At 35.3% G+C, this 17,836-nt stretch overlaps 1 protein-coding gene across 1 annotated transcript in view; it reads left to right on the top strand.

The window, feature by feature from the left end:
- The first annotated feature begins 17,497 nt into the window (after positions 1–17,497).
- Positions 17,498–17,836, top strand: part of LOC112052747 (TOX high mobility group box family member 3) — a 31,048-nt gene continuing 30,709 nt past the window's right edge. The window contains exon 1 of the mRNA XM_052881661.1: positions 17,498–17,650. The gene's annotated coding sequence lies outside the window, so the exon portion shown is untranslated. The remainder of the gene's footprint in view (positions 17,651–17,836) is intronic.

Raw genomic sequence — 17,836 nt, 5'->3', positions numbered from 1 at the left:
AACAAACTCGCGGGGACAAGCAACTGCGGTACCACACTTTTTCTATATTTTCAGTAAAATAACCATATTTTTTAAAGTGATAATTTCTTATGGGAAGATAAACCGCTTCGTAATGTAACGTGTTACGGCACCACTTTGTATAGCTTCCCTTTCTCTCACAAATACGGCAGCAAATTTAAGTTATCACACTTCCCGAGACGCCCACGATTAATTTTTTTAAGTGATAACTTCTTTTGGGGTGCTAATCGGCTTCGTAACGTAATGCGTTACGGCGCCACTGGCTTCTCTCATTCACACGGCAGCAGGTTTAAGTTACCACTTCTGTCGTGTGTTCCGAGACGCACACGTATTTTTATATTATACGTTATTCTGTAAACGATGTATGCTTTTGCTATTTAAGGAAAACAACTTAGCATAAAATATCGCAAAAAATAATTTCACATAACTATTTAAAACCCATTACAACAATTACGAATAATCGTAACTATCGAATTGTAATAACTAAAAAAAAGTAAAGCATGTAAACAAACAATAAAACAACATTTAAATGGTTGCGATAAAAAAAAATGTAATGCGTACACTCGTAGTTACTAGATAAGTGATAAACACAATAGGAAGTGTGTCACTCTAATGTTAAAATATCTCCGTACCCGGACCTAAATTACAAGTAAACCATATAGGTACAAACAACGATTTTAACCATAGTATAAAATATCGCAGGGTAGAAATACATCCGTCAGTAGAAAATATTGAAATTATTTTTTTAAGGAAAGCATCGTTTAGCGGAGGGCTCAGTTGCACATCCCCCCAGTATGTACTCTCAAATAGGGGAACAAGCATTTTAGCATTACCCCCGTGCACAACTCTTCCCGCGGGGCGGGGGTGGCCCACGGCGACGTAAAAATCAATATGCTGGAGTTGTTAAATCACGCTTATAAACGAGCACTCGTCTTCGTTTCGTTCTTAAAACATCACATGTATATGTAACCGTACTTGAGTGTTCATTACAACCGCCAGGATATCTCCGCCGTAGACTAGTTGAACCTGACAATACATGTACGAATACATCTACACAGTACGCATACTCTGTAGGGACTGTGTGACTATATGGCTTACGAACTTCCTTTTTAATATTTTTTTTGTTTTTACAAATAGCTTGCTACGCTTAAGCAAGCAATGGTTCGTTATCAACCCATATTCGGCTCACTGCTGAGCTCAAGTCTCCTTTCAGAATGAGAGGGGTTAGGCCAATAGTCAACCACGCTGGCCCAATGCAGGTTGGCAGACTTCACACACGCAGAGAATTAAGAAAATTCTTTGGTATGCAGGTTTCCTCATGATGTCTTCCTTCTCCGTTGGAGACACGTGATATTTAATTTCTTAAAATGCGCACAACTGAAAAGTTGGAGGTGCATGCCCTGGACCGTATTCGAACCCACACCCTCCGGAATCGGAGGCAGAGGTCATATCCACTAGCCGTGAAAGCCCAGTGGATATGACCTCTGCCTCCGATTCCGGAGGGTGTGGGTTTTCTAATCTTCTAGTGATATTATAGTTTTTTAATTCATATTACGCTATAAGATGAAAAAAGCCGGTTTTAAAGAAATTAATAAATTTAATGACTCACTATAAAATATTAGAAACAATACGCTAAAAATAATTTAAAGTTGGTAAGTAAGTATGTACACATATAACATAGCTTTGTTTAAAAAAACGTATATATGCCTCAAACATTAACATTGTGTGCATTATAGCAACAGACCCTAGATAGGACTTATATTACTATATGGAAAAATATAGTCATATAACCTAATTACGAGTATTTAAATTAAATTTACAAAAAAATGAGGATTTGATCAACAATTTCATTACAGTCACTCACATCATATATTTTTCTATACGCAGGAGCAAGGTAGATATTGAATCTCCTTCCACTAAACTATAGAAGAGCGCATTATAATATTATAATGCACTTTTCTATGTTGTGGTGGACTAAGGCCTCCTCTTCTTAAAAAAGACTCGTACTCAATAGGGAGCCGAATATGGTTTGTTAATAATGATATAAAACATTTCTTTAAAGTTAGCAAAACTAAAAATTGTAAACATCAATTACGTGCTATCTATATATGCTATAGATTATTAAGGGACAACCGATCTACTCGTGAAATTTAATAATAATTTTATAAAAATTTGTTTAGTTTTCTATGGTACCCTACTTTTGCGTGTTGCGATATGCACTTACCTGATATTTTACCTTATCTTGTTACATCAGCCATTACTGTTACAATAATGTTATTGTCTATGGTTTTACTTTAATTTCTATTTATATTACAATATACGCCAAAAAACTTCAACCACAATCAAATATAATTTTTTTTATAAAAAAATACAACCGACTTCAAACTCAGAAAAATAAACTAAAAATGCAATGCAAACTAAAAAGCGAAAAATAACGTCGTTTGTGCTACCTTCTCATCACTTTGAAGGTGGTGTCAACGCAGTGATGCATTACTTCAAGCCATTTAAATCATATAATTTTAGGATTTTCAGACAGTTCTTTCCCGTGGTTCTTTCAGAAACGGCTTTAATTAATACACCACTGTCTTTGCATCGCCTTCAAAATGACGAGAACATACGCGTTGAATTGAGAACCTCCTTTTTTTGAAGTCAGTTAAAAATTAATTATTTCGTTTCAAGCATACAAGTCAGGTTTTCTATCAATTTAAAATTTACCAATTCCCTACTTCTATCATTTTCCTCCTATCTTCAAAACACGTTTCCATTATTCATAATCGTACAATTGATTTACCCCTTACCAAACATTTCAAGATGAAATATGGATAACATATGAATGAAAGACATTAGCCTAATTAAATTGTCAATCAAACCTAATATCCAACTGCTTTTCTAAACTAATGCTGTAAATAGGTAATATTTTATTCTCAAACATGCTTGATTTGAGCATTATTTTGACAACCCTCTTCGAGATAAATTGAACTTCCTGTACTGGTCGAACTGCGGCCGGCAATAGTTTTATGAAAATCCTTAGCTGTCGTGTTTAGCGACCAAATAAATTACTATGTAAAATCATATTTGTCGTGTAATTCAAAAATTGAACGATTCTATCAAAAGTTTAATTTAAATTTTGAACTGGCTTGCACATAGAAAGCTGTTTAGTGAAAAAAAATACCATGGCGCGTAAAAAAACTATTGTTATTAGTTGTTCGTCAACTTTGTCATTAGTTTTAAAATAGTATTACACGTAAAATTAAGGAAAGCATCTTATCCCGACCATCGACTCCCCAATCAAAACTTTGAAATTCAGAAATATGCCGAAGACACTTGTATACAATATCTAGTTAGAATTATCTTAAACTAACATAATTCCCGTAAAATCCAAATTAAATTATTACGTATTGGGCATGGCATGCGATCGTGAAGTGCATTTGTTTATATCTATTTTGATCTAATTTTCATTCCGGTGTTTTCTTTTTTTTTAACACTTTAATTATTAATGGAACTTTTCTAAGTGCAAAACTGTTTTATTTTATAATAATGTGAACAGATTTTAAATTTCAAGTTAAATACAAAACGGGGGTTATACCCTCACCTGAGCGCCCTCACCTTATTTTATATTTCTTATAGATATGGCCAGCAAAGGTGAGATAATAAAATTTAAACATAAATTTTACAAAAAAAGATTCTTCGGAAAATGGAAATGAATAAAACTTTTGCGACGACAACACAGTCATGGGGTAATTAATGTATGTGATGACGCCTATAATAAATGCTAAATTTGCAAAGAATTTCAATACAATAACCTGAAGGTTGACATGGCGGAAGAGCTCTTGCTTTGTAATAAATATGGATCTCACTAAATATATTTGGAAAAACATGTTTAAGCGTCTACTCCTTACCTTGAGCAGTATTACCCAGAATCATGGGTAATGGCCTGATATTTTCGTAATAATTTCCTTATATTTCATGGTCAATGATAATCATACAATGGTCAAAATTACGTTTGATGTTAATAAGTTGATTACTAAATAGTTAAAGCACCAGTTATTTTTAAAATTTTGAAGTTAAATTAATACTTTGAAAGCCCGAGCGCTTTTCCCTTTAATGAACGCTATTCCTTCTTACCCTACAAGACAATAAAACTTATAAAAATATTTTTTTCTTTTTCTCTCATTTATTTTTACTTTTCTTAATGACAATGTTTATTAAATACAATATATAATATAATACTATTAAACATTAAAAAAATATTTTTTTTATTATTTAACTAATATAATGAAAATGATTATATCTGGTAGCTATCTTACTTTGTCTATAAATTGTTACAGATTGCATTTATTTTACGAATAATGGGCGCTTGCCGAAATCAAGAACTGTATAATATACAATTTAAAGATATAAAACTTTCAGAATGTACAATTTCAGTCAAAATTAATACTTTGAAAACTAACTTGGCCCGCACATTTATAACAGGCAATCATTACAAAATATGCAAACAATACCTACATTAAACAACCTAGCATTGAAGCACTCGTGTCTCTATTATAAAACTCACTTCGTTCGGTTTATAAAAAGCAACAGAGGGCCTAGTGGCAGTTTGATACTGTTACTATCGCGTTAACGCGATCGCGTTGACGTAAACGCGAATTTATATGGAATTGAAACAGTTGTGCGCAGTAGTGCCACTAGATGGCGCTGTTTCAATGCCTTAGAAATTCGCGTTTACGTTAACGCGATAGTAACAGTCATTATGCTACCGTTTAATAATCTACTATATTACGAGTACAATCGCTGGTTTAACTTATTCTTTACGGGTTAAATTAATATCACTGCACTAAAATATACAAGGAAAAATGAAGAAACGAGAAAGTAAAAAATTTGGTACACGGCGAGTATTTCTTGGCTCATAAACCTGCAGCGATGGTAAACATGCGGTATGAATACATTCCAACTACCTGTCATTAGCTGGTATAAAACATCGTGGAATAAAACTGGGCAGCACTTAGGAAGGAAGAATAGACAGATTTAAAAACAAAAACCTTGACAGACCTAAATATCGTATTGAGATTTTGTAATAAAATACTCTCATATACCTACAATATTTACTTACATTATAATTTTGAATTACTGGACCGATTTTAACCATTAATTCATCAATGGAAACCTACATTGTCAGCGAGTACCAAAAAATATATTTAATAGGTACCACGGGAACAGGAACTACGCGAGTGAAATCGTAGGGTGTCCGCTAGTCTGGCCATAAAATAATGTATAACTATATGTTACTTCTCAAACATAAATCCATTTTGTATTTACGGTACTTATACAAAGTTATTAGTAAAGTAATCCAACATAAATTATTATTACGTAACAAAAATACGATGGAAAACTTAATTAATTCAAACAAATAACACGCCTCCCTATACAAAATATGGGAATGGGGGCTGAGCAGTGGGCATACATAAACATCCTATACACGACACTCGCGTCTATAGCCACACTCGTTCGTTTAGATTAGACTTTAATAACATTCACTGAAACTGTTTCTTAGCATTATTTAAGTTATGAAAAAAATAAGAAAAGAAAACATTATAAAATAAATTCGTTTACATTAAAAATACTTTAATATTTTTTAGCATAAAATTGTGTTCTTAAATGGATATAGAACAACATTCTTAAATTACTTTTATAATAAGATAGTTGCGTTTTAAGTATTCATGCAATCAATCTAATGTCTACGTAGTCCTGCAAATAAACCCACAAATACATACTGATGGGCAATAATGTTTTTTTATCGAAAATTTTATGAGTGTACAATACATGTTATTATCACAATAAAAACGTGAAATAGTTACCTAAAAGTAAAAAGTAATATTACTTGTCCCGTTAAAGTGGGTCACCCCCGGCGCCCCGCGCACCCCACCCCCCTCCACCCCCGTCTCTCGCCTCACGACTGTCCCCACTACCCACTCCACCCCCAACATTCATTGTGCCGCAATATATTTCTTTTTATGTGCAAACAGAAAAGTCATTTATTTAAATTTTCTCACGAATTCGCATAGCAATTTTATTTTATTATATTATCTATATCGCGTTTAGATTTCTTCGAACAACATTACTGAAGCATGCAAAGCGAAATTATATTGATTTGAGTACCTTTCAATACTTTCAATGCGGCTTTTAAAGTCACAGAACATTTGCAAAGAGCCTCCGTACATGGAAGCTCTTTCGATGTCGGTACGCCTAACGATTTGTTAAAACGAACAAAGTTTGTCCATTTAGCTAAAGATAGTATAATACATCTCCACTGGCTCAACAGTCATCGCTATTATGCCCCCAAATAATTAAATTGAAAGCGCTCGACGTCGTCGGGAATAACATTAAACTCAATCGCATTGCAAAGATCACAATTTTCCAGTGCTAGTCTGACGAAAAATGAAATATGAAAACTTTTAGTGGATTATTTACGTATTCTATAGGTTTAATCTTTACAGGTAAAATCTTAATTTGAAAATATGTAGGTAGGTACACAAAATGCTTAAATACTCTCTAGGGTATTAGATATCGACGTAATTAATCGTCGTTATTCAAGTAATAAAAGCGGTTTTACATCGTTGCAAAATCTGCGGCCGGCGGCGAGCGACTTCTAATTAATTATTATTATTTTCATTATAAATTGAAGGCCGACGGTCCAAAGAGGTTTTGATATGTCGTCTTTAATAAATGAAGCGCGATAGCTTTTCTATGTGGTAATTTTACTGGAAATAAAATACAGTTTTGAATGCTACGGAATATTTTTGTAGCAAATATTGCGTAACGCTACGCACGTAGTAATTTCGTAGCTGTAATTATATAGGCAATCAAAAAAATAATGTTTTTTAATTATTAATGTGCAGGCTTTAATATGGTCTTTGTAATTCACATATCCTGTCCTAAAAACGATATACGAGTATCAATATTTTGTTTCATGAGATCAGTCTTTTTTATTTACGAATATTTATGAAGTAATTAATGTTTTCCGAATAAAAATGGTGAAAACACTAAAATCTAGTCAGTATATCCCCAATATACCTATATCATGTTAATGTTTAACATTTCAACTGACAGACAGACAGACAATAAGACGAAGTGGCTTTAAGGGTTCCGTCTTCTATCCTCTTGAGATACGGAACCATAAAAATTTCAATTTTGCATACTCGTGTTTCATTTATATATTTTCAATAATGATAAGTTTGAGCATCAATGATGAAAAAAAACTTTTCAATGAGCATGTGTATTTTGATTTCCACGACGGTAGTACTGAGTGGGTATATGCGTTTGGAGTGAGATCATGTTTGTACAAACCAATCTCCAAAATTACTGGTGTGATTTTAATGCTGTTTTCAATGAGGGGTTTATGTTTGATTTGTGCATGTTCTTAGATAGGTTTTACGGTGACAACTTACCAGGGGACGCTGAGTAAAAATGTGTTTGTGCAAAACCAAAACTATTAGTCCTTTTTAGATGCGTTATTAAATCATGTGTTTGGTTTTGATTGGTTCATATTCTTCGTTAGGTGTTATGGTGATAACTCACCAGGGTGATACAGTAATAATTTGTTTGTGCAAAACCAAATGGGTTTGTGGTTTATTAATGAGGGTTCCAATCCAAAAGGTCCAATGTGCTGGACTGACCAAGTAAAAACCGCTCTCTATGGATCGCTCCACAAATGTACTAGGAGAGCCACGGGAGGAATGGCGACGGATATTGAGGCTTGCCACCACATCCAAATGACGACCACGACCACTCTGTCAAGAGTGTAACGACAAAGAAGAAGAAATGAGGGTTCATTGATAGATAGAAATGCGCTAGTGGTCGCTGCAATATTTTTGTTAATACTACAAATTACAGAAACCAAACATTTAATAGCAGCCCCGACGGATATTCTATTTGAGTCGGAGATTTTAAGATAATTTTATTCTTTTCAAATTAGGTTTTTACAAAAAGTTTTAATTGCCCAGTGGATATGACCTCTGCCTCCGATTCCGGAAAGTGTGGGTTCAAATCTGGTCCGGGGCATGCACCTCCAACTTTTCAGTTGCGTGCATTTTAAGAAATTAAATATCACATGTCTCAAACGGTGACGGAAAACACCGTGAGGAAACCTGCATACTAAAGAATTTTCTTAATTCTCTGCGTGTGTGAAGCCTGCCAATCCGCATTGGGTCAGCTATTGACCTAACCCCCTCTCATTCTGAGAGGAGACTCGTGCTCAGCAGTGAGCCGAATATGGGGTGATAACTATTAATTTTGCTTTTTATTTGATATAAACCAATGGCATTGAATCATATCTTTGTGTATTGTATTTGCTCGCTCATCGATGTTTTTGTCTACTCATCATCGACAACTGCTACTTCCCACAGGATACTATCATCTTCATTGTGAGCTTATTTTAATTGACAGCACCAGGCATCCCTTCTTACAAGAAAGGCTGGGTGGTGGGTTAAATAACTACACGATTTAGGGGCTGGCTTCAACACCGAAAGACCATAAGCAATTAATCTCGTCGCGGTGGACTATTTTTGGACCCACTCCTAACACTCTTTACAACTGATTTGTGACAAAGGGGGAGGAGTACCTATTTGTCATATTCAAACGATATGGTTTATTTTCCTTTTTGTTTTAAATGTTTAACTATTTAAAACAAAAAAGATTATTATTATCATATTATGTTTTAAAGATTGTAATTATTAGAACCAACAATTAACGTGCTCTTAGAGACAGGCAGTGGTGGATTTACGCTAAAGTCCCGGGCCTAAGGATTTTAAGGGTGGCAGTTCGTGAAAAAAAAATGTGGGGAAAATAACTAATCTTGACAATTTTTTTTATTTAAAACCGTTTTGAATGGTTTATTTTATTGTGTAATTATCCCCGGAAAATATTACAAAATGAATGGCAGCTAAGACTACAAATTCGTTACTGCACACAGGAGTTTTTACTATGTGATTACCAACTATGTAAATTGCAAACGTAAAAACTTTTTACCACTATCGCTCTTGAAGTTCCTTGGTAGACAAGATCAAGGGGCCGGACTAAAAGAGAGGTCGTAGATCTTCTCCCTTTTTAACTAATATTGTACCAATTAAAAAAAATATCACGGCAAAAAATATTTAATGGGTTTCTAATACAATATGACAAAATAGAATATAATGAATTAATTTGACTAATTGTTCTCCCAGGGGCACCCAATACACTGGCACTAATAACTCTCGGGTTAACAAGGAAAACCTTATCCTTTGGGCTGAATAAGAACCAGAACTTAGGTCACCCGACGCATGGATTTTGATTAATTATAATAAAAAAATGCTACTAAATATTATTGAAGCATGAGGAGAATACGGAGACAACTCTGGCTGCAGAAGCAATTCACGGTAGAGCCTAGAGGACATATTTTGATATCATTTAGATATCAAAATAGAACGTACTCGTAACGTATTATGTAAAGCTTCATGTCCGTACTACAAGTTATTACAGAAGACTGTCATCCTAGACAACCCCAGATATAGTACGAGAATATAAGCGGCAAAAGGAATATACCCTCATCTATTATTTATTTGGGATAAGACATAAATAATAGAAATATTCACATTGACACATTGCAAATAGGTTGCCTAGTAAAATTGCCGTATAGTATTAAATGATTAATTTTTTTTAATTTATTATATTTCTCTCATTGGTTATTTAACCAACATAATTGAAAATGTAAACAGGGTTACCAGAAACAGTTGAGTAATGTTAATTACATACCCTCATCAGTTATTTAGTCGTCCAATATGTAAAATGAAAGCTCATTTTATGCCTAATTTAACTGTATTGAGTTGCCTTTGATGTAGTACATGGTTTCCTAGATTTTTATGAAAAATGTATCTGGTCGCAATTTAACTAGGCTATGTGTCACTTTAAACATTATTTATATATTTTTTTTACTAATCCATAACAAATAAGAGTATAATATTTCTAAAAATCTTAGTCCATTAAAACATCTAGTTATCTATATCATTGTATTGTCACTATAATTCAACAAACATGTAAAATTTAAAAATTGTAAGCTCAAGCTTTCAAAAATTGACCCATAGGTATATTTAGGCATATATTACATAATGTCAGGGAAAGTTAAACAAAAGGTTTTACATAAATCAGCATGATTAAATAATATTATGTAATTTATTATTATGTTTATAAAAAAGCTATAATTTTGTACAAACAATCTTAGTTAAAACGTAGATTTCAAGTAGTAAACAGATGCGTTAAGAACGGCCTCTCTTCGTACTTTAAAGTTTTCGCAACAGGTAAATAATAGACACTTTACGAGGAATGTATTGAAAAAGCAAATTACAGGTGTTGAAGCAAATCCCCGCTTTTAACAAAGTGGCGATAAAAAGCGAGTTGGCATTCATTCATGGTGCACGCCTCACTCGCCCAGTTCGCAGCGTGTTTCCACCGCCGAGTGCCACACGCATTCGTTGACAGTTGATAAGCTCGTTTGCCTTCAAATTTGCTGAATGAATACTCCAATTGCATGCCTTATTGAGAATATGCCTACCATTATTGTCTTCAGTGATAGCTTGAAGCGATTTGCTTGCCAGCGTTTTTACTATAACATTGTAGCTACATTTCTGATGATATTTGATTAAGAGAGATATGTTCAGCAACTTTAGCATATTTTAGTACGGACTTGTTGAAAAAGATGTCTTAGGTTTTTCACACTAGCTCTTCATTTCGTATACTTACGCATAGTTGTAATTTAATTTTTTTTTCCGAAATCTGGGTTTTACAACTTGTACATCTAAATTCTAAAGTTAAGAAAGAATAGGCAACGTATAGACATTTGAGGTTCCTGTTCTTACACTTACTGAATTTGTTATAAGTGACATAGGTTAATGGTTTAAAGTTTAAAGAGTCTTTTCCTCCTCAACAAGGCAAAGCTGCTAGAGAAAGGTACAACTGTACCTGTACTGTACTGTAAGGTATGCTGATGCTGAAGAAGGTTGCAAGATGGAAGTTGAGCCTAGGACTTACTGAATATGCACCACAGCTTAAACAGTTAAGCTAAACTCGTTTCTTAAAACTGTTTTATAACATCATGATCATAATTAGCCGATTGACGGCTGTTGGATATAGGCCTCTTCCAGAACCTCCAAACACCTTGAGTGGTCTCGAGCGGCCAGCATCCAGCGGCTCCTTGCAATCCTTTAACACTTGTATAACACTTTCCCTTTATTCAGATCTGAGACTAAGGAACTGAGGATCTTGATCACCCCAAGGCAAGCAGTCTCACGGTAAGTAATACTTCACCATCACGCACTGTCTCTGACAATTTGTACGGAAACTTCGGTAGCCTCGATTGTCCCGTGGAAAGCCTTTCGCTTTTAATCGTGAGATCAGATAGGTTTCAGTTCTAAACCAGTCTATGGAGGTATTGAGCTTTATTCTCTTCCAAGAAATTCTCAGTAGTACCCCGGAGTTGGGAAGATGTTGATGTTACACCCTCGTGTCTCGAAGCACGTTAGCACGTTTAGTTTAAAATGGTTTTGTTTCGCAAATATTACGTGTAAGACTTGTTTGTTTTCATTGAGACGGAACATAAACACGGCAGTGGCGCACGAGTGCAGCGGGCTCTGGGCTGGCTGGTGGCGGGGTCACTTAAAGTTAGTGTCGGCTCGTAAACGTATCGGGCGGGGGCTACCGCGCGCCCCGCGGCGACCGCACTCGACACGCCGCACGTCGCCGACGCTGAATCGCACCCATTCACGCTATGGCCTAGCGTGGACATGCCTTGCGAATATTTATTTTTTGAATTAAACTTCTATACGCACGCTGGACATAATATCGGGGCATGGGTACTACGCTATATCTGTCAGTAATGGCGAATTCACAAACTAATAGTCTATCTACTATCAATCAATATCAAAGTGATGATGAAATGATGATTTACCCTCTAATTAGAATATTAATCAAGAATCGCGCTGATACAATCTGATAGAACCAGGATAAACTGTTATGTAGATAGTAAAAAATGTAATTGGGCGATTTGAAAGGACGTTGAGAGGGAGAGCTAAAGAAGCTTTTTTATGAATCTTTAACCGTAAAGCTGGTGAAGGTTAAAGTAAAACTTGAATTCAAGGCACATTTCTTGACACACACAAAAATCTGTGTACAAAGTAAACTATTCTTAATCTAAGCCATGAGAGACTTTCACTCGATGCTGCTAAGAATAGGTCGGACGATGGCAAAAATTCTTGCAAAATCTTGGATCTCAATAATAAGGGTCATTTCTAATTGTTTAGGAACTTTGCAATAATCTGTTTTGTCTTATTATCCTAACAATGTATATAATAGGTATATATATTCTTATATATATTCCCAATTACAGTTTAACCTCGCACTGAATAAGATACAATGCACTTGCAACTATCCTTCAATTGACTTACATATTATTTCATGAACCTGTAGTTTTGTATTTCTGTACGATGGTACGGTAATTAGAACAAAAAAAATCAGCTTCCATAAACAATATCACCTCCGAAAGCTTCACAACAAGTTAAAGCGATAAAAAAATCATAGAATATGGCCAATTCATACTTTTTTAACATTTTGTACAACACAACTGCAATTTCTCCTTACTCCATCTATAATGTTTCAAATTGGTAAATAGGAGATGCAAAATAAAAAATGAAGATATAAAAGGAAATCCTTGCTCAATTACAGCGGCGTGTCCACAACAGGCTCCCCGGGGAAAGGCGGCGGCGCTCCGACAACAGACAGCGGGTGTCAGCCGCCACGTGCTACCCAAGGCCACTCGCTTAGTGTCAAGGTCATTGCCACTCCAGCTACACGCGGCACCCACGCTTCTGCTGTCACCACAAATAGACCGACCCACTTGGAACAACCTGCCAGCTGGTTCTGTGACTTTTTTTGATGTTTACCGACCGCCGCGTAACGATCTCTCCGATCTGATCTGTCAACACCATGCAAGCTTGATATAAACATGTTTCGGACTATCGGATGGTGAATTTTGCATTGCCCCTAGGCTTATGTATGCAGGAGACAGGTTGAGGGAACTGCGCGAATTGCGTGCAATTAGCTAGCTGTCAATAGTTTCAACATCTCCCGTCCGTGCATGTGCTGTGAGGCATATTACTAAAATGCTTGTAAGCTGTGGTATTGACAGGCCACACAATCATTCTTTATAGTGTAGTGCAAAATCAAATAACAAGGCTTATTTTTCAAGGGCTTTGTCTTTGTTGAATGTTTAATATGAATGACCCTATACTATTTCGGAAAAAGGCAAATTCTACTGAGAAGAGTCGGCAAGAAACGCAGCTGTTAGCTACTCTGAAACTCGTTGCATAACTCTGGTAGAACTAGAAAGCATCTTAGGTTACTTGTGATTGGAACCTCACACTAAACTGAGCCTCGCGCAACTGATTATTTCCATAATAGACGATTTAGATTTTGTTTGTAATCGACATAAACCGTGTGTTAAAACGTAGAATAAACATTAACTCAACCAAGATAACTAACTGTATGAGTTTAAATCACGAGTAGGACGTTTAAATTAAACAAAACTATTTTTAGTAGCAATTGACTAACCAAGACAAACCAAAAATACTTAATGGGAAATCATTGTTCGCAAGGAATGCAAGGGACACGTGCTAGGGAATTGAAAATTCTTGAAAATTTGTCCTGTGCCCAATACCGTCTTCATCATAAGGTGCCCAAGGGCAGAGGCTAGTTTTAGATGGCGGTGCCTGTGCCCATCAGCCTGAAGCATAGGTGTTAAGCCTTATACGCCTTTAATTACACCAGCAATCACGTCCTTCTGACCAGAACTCTGCAATGCTGCTTCGGATCAGAAATTAGCACGGCGATTCTTCCCCGAGTAAACTTTGACTCTGCTTTTACTACAAGTAATTCTTCTGACATGTAGTCACATTAGACTACACGAACATCCGATATCATTACCGGGATGGATAATAATCCATCCAGCAAACTTATTTACTATCTTTGACGTATGCTAGTTGACATATACGAAATTGAGATTTTATGTAACAAATGTCATCCGGTGCTTACTGGTGGATATCACACAGTAGGTTGTTTCACTTATTCACAAAATGACATTTTGTCAAATAATTTGAAGTTTATTTTAATAGGTTGATAACAAAAGCCAAAATAGTGAATAGGCCAGCTGGTAATAATATCGGTGATGTTTTAAACATATGCGTATAGGTAAACATTTCAAAACACATGGGAAATAGTAGAACGAAAGGATAAAAGTTTCAATGTCATTTATATCTTTAGTTTCGTAGGGTCAACCCTAGTAGTATTAAAAAAAATAAACTCTTTAGAGCGGACAAGTACCTACATACTGACTACATACAGACTACGTTAATGTATGTGTACGACAAATGCGGTCAATCGTTGAGCCGTGATTGAACAAGAAACGTCCATAAAATAGTCGTTTATTTTCGGAAAATCTCAAATTTTCCCAGTTTTCTTAATTTTGCATACGGTTCGAACCTTCTACAAAGTCAGATACAACAAATTAACAAACAAGCTAAATTCAATCAGTTGAGTCTGTTCATTCTCAAGTTATGGCGTGACCTAGGGAAATTGTCAAAAAGATGATATTTGATTTGTGAAAAAAAATATTTACTAAGGCTTTAATCCTATGGGCTACGAATAACCTTTTTAAAAAATCGTGTGTGATTCAGTACCATGAATGCGATTTTATGCAGTATTTTTCTATCAATGACCGACAAAGATTTCACACGCCAATTTGTGGCGGCGCTAATTTCTACTGACCAGTGGCTTCCGAAATCTAACTAAAGTGATAGTATTAGGAATAGTATTTAGTAGTCTAAAAACTCATACACGAATATCAATGACTAAAAGTGAAAGCATACCGAATTTAAAAATACGGAGATCCGATCATTTGAGAGGCCTGGTGCTTTTTTTTAAAAAAACCTTTTTCCAAGTGACAATGTTTTTGCGAGTAGAAGGATATTTTGGAAGCATTGGATACGATTTTAGTTCTATTTGACGTGTATTTTTTGTACAATTATTTGTCATCTCGATTCTATGTATTGCATTCAATTGTTAATATTGATGTTAGTGATAAAACAAGAACCACGGAGTCATATATTTTTAACAAAGTTTAAGTAGACTCGAAAAAATCTACGAAACCATACTTAGTAAGAAGGATAGGTACTAAGGATTTTTCAAAGACTTTCCACTTTCCGACAGCTTTGCGAAATAAACAAAATCAATGAAAAAGCTGCACTTTCCTAAATTGTGATAATTTTAAATTATGGAATTTTATAATTTGATATTTTGAAAAAGTGGTTAATTTATAACAATAATTTTTTGACGTAGGTTTATTTATATAAGTCGTGTCTTAGTCGGGAATGGAACATAATCACCACTGAGCAATAATTCTTACGGTTATCAATACATTTTTGTAAGCAAACGCTAAAAGTAAGAAAATGTTAACATTTCCCATAAGTTTATATGTTCTACATAAAACAAATAATAGTTAACGTTAAGTAGTTAATAAGATAGAAAGTGAGGCTGAATTTTATTAATATTATATTACTTTAATATATGTAGCAATCGATTGAGTGGGCTTTAAATAGAGAAAGAATACAATAAGGAACTTAAGCTAACTTATCCTAATAACTATACAAATCATGCCCACGTGGAATGATGGCAAGAACATTGGCTGCATTTCCACGCTAGACAGCCAGGCTGATCCTTTGTACAAAAAATGAGCCAGTCGAGGCAACTAGCCGCGTTGAAATGATTCGGTGAAGTATTTTGGCTTTAAATTAATTATTGACAACGGTGAAATAAGAACCATAATAGGTAGGAACAAAATTATATGTGCAATTTCTTCTTCTTCTCTTACTAGACACGGGCATAAGTTAGTTATTTCTACATATCGTCTCCAAAGAGTAAAAAAATCTTTTGAAGGTTTGGGTGTACTCTTCTATAATAAGATCCCCAAGACTGTGATGGACCTGCCAATGCATAGCTTTAAGCAATGTGTCAAAAAACATTTACTTAATAGTCGAAGTTACAACACCATTGATGAGTTCCTCAATGATAAAGGTGCTTGGAGGCCATTGGATCAGCTTCCACCTTCACACAGGAAGTAAAACTATAATAAGAAATTGTAATGTTTCGTAAATTGTAAATTATAATATTGTATGATTTTTTAAAAGAGCAACTGTTGAGTTTCTTGCCGGTTTCTTCTCAGCAGAACCTGCCTGCCGAACCGGTGGTGGAATCTTTACAAATAGTCAACTGACGTATCAAAAGTGGTTGTAAACTGAGCCTACTTGAAATAAATGGATTTTTCAATTTTGAATTTTCTATTTATTACGAATGCAACAAATTATAAGTGTTCTTTGTAACTCAATCTAATTTCATTCGCACTTGGCCGAGAAACTTGAACAACTTTCGTATACTTATTCAAACTTTGCTGGTTTTGGCCGCTTTCCAGAACATGGTTGGATAACAAAATTTTGAGTAAAATTAGTTTAATAATTCTTATTGCAATATTACGAGGAATCACAAACGTACCTACATTACGTACCTTATTAAAATTCAACTACTCATTTATTTAGTTGGTACATTTACTTGAACTGGTCTTCATCCTAAAAATAACGTAATGTAAAAAGAATTAGATTAATTAGTTAATTAGACAGAAGTAATAGGATGAAGCGAGGGTGAGGGGCCAGACAGGTCCAATTGTTGAAAGTCGACGCATGGCTAGAAATTCGAACATACAAGTAAAAATTTTATCGTTGTCTGGACTGGAATCTATTTTTCTTAAAAAAATCTTATTCTGTATGGGTCCTGAGTACACGAGAAATTCTTGCGGTAAAATGGGAACAACATCAAAGAATTAACTTACTTTTGCAAATGTCTAATAAATTGCAATGAAAATAGAATCGATTTTAATCAAAAGTTATTTTAGTTAATGAAGAAAAAGATGTCTTTTAACATTAGCCGTAATCATACCTATTCCATTATGGAAAGTGGCAGAAATATACGGCATACCATTCTAGAAACAATTTCTTATCGTATTCGACTTAAGCCTTAAAATAAAGAGCGTTTAAGTTCAAAATCATATTTCCTCAACATGCTCCCTGCTTTAAATCCCTATAAGAAAAGGGTCAGTCAAATCAAAACATCGATACAATTTTTTCAAGTATCCCTTACAGACGGGAAAGTAATGAATGTCATCAAATTAAGTTCTAAGCTCAACAGAAAACATTACTGGAACCTTAATTCGCGATTAAGGCGAACATAGAATGCGGGGTGAGCGGCGGTGGAGGCTTCAGAGTGCATGCGGGTGTGGGGGCTGCAGGGTGCGGGGCGCGCGGGGCGGGCGCGCCGCGGGCCGCCACTTCTCTGTACTCGAGGAGCCCCGGTACACCTCGGTTTCCGGCGGGTGCTCCCTCGCGGATTCCGTCGCCGAAGTGTGTCCGCGCTGGCCCGCGTGCCCCGAGCGGCCACGTGCTCGCTGACACTCGCCCACTGCCGGTGACACCGAGCTTTACGCGTGCCGACTTCATTGATAAATACCGTAATTACTATACGCCGATTGGACACGGCTCGCCATCCCGATACGAGCTTCCCAATCTACTGTCTTCTAAAAATCGAATACTTTATTGTATTAACTGTTTCCTTGAGAAAATAAATATTTTTTTTTGTTTAATATTCTGTGTATGTAAATAATAAAAAATAAATTGATTCTTATATAATTTTAAAA

The sequence above is a fragment of the Bicyclus anynana genome, chromosome 5 (genome assembly GCF_947172395.1).
Source record: "Bicyclus anynana chromosome 5, ilBicAnyn1.1, whole genome shotgun sequence".
NCBI lineage: Eukaryota > Metazoa > Arthropoda > Insecta > Lepidoptera > Nymphalidae > Bicyclus > Bicyclus anynana.
Note: the sequence above shows the minus strand (reverse complement) of the source record. Positions and strands in the feature narration are given on the sequence as shown.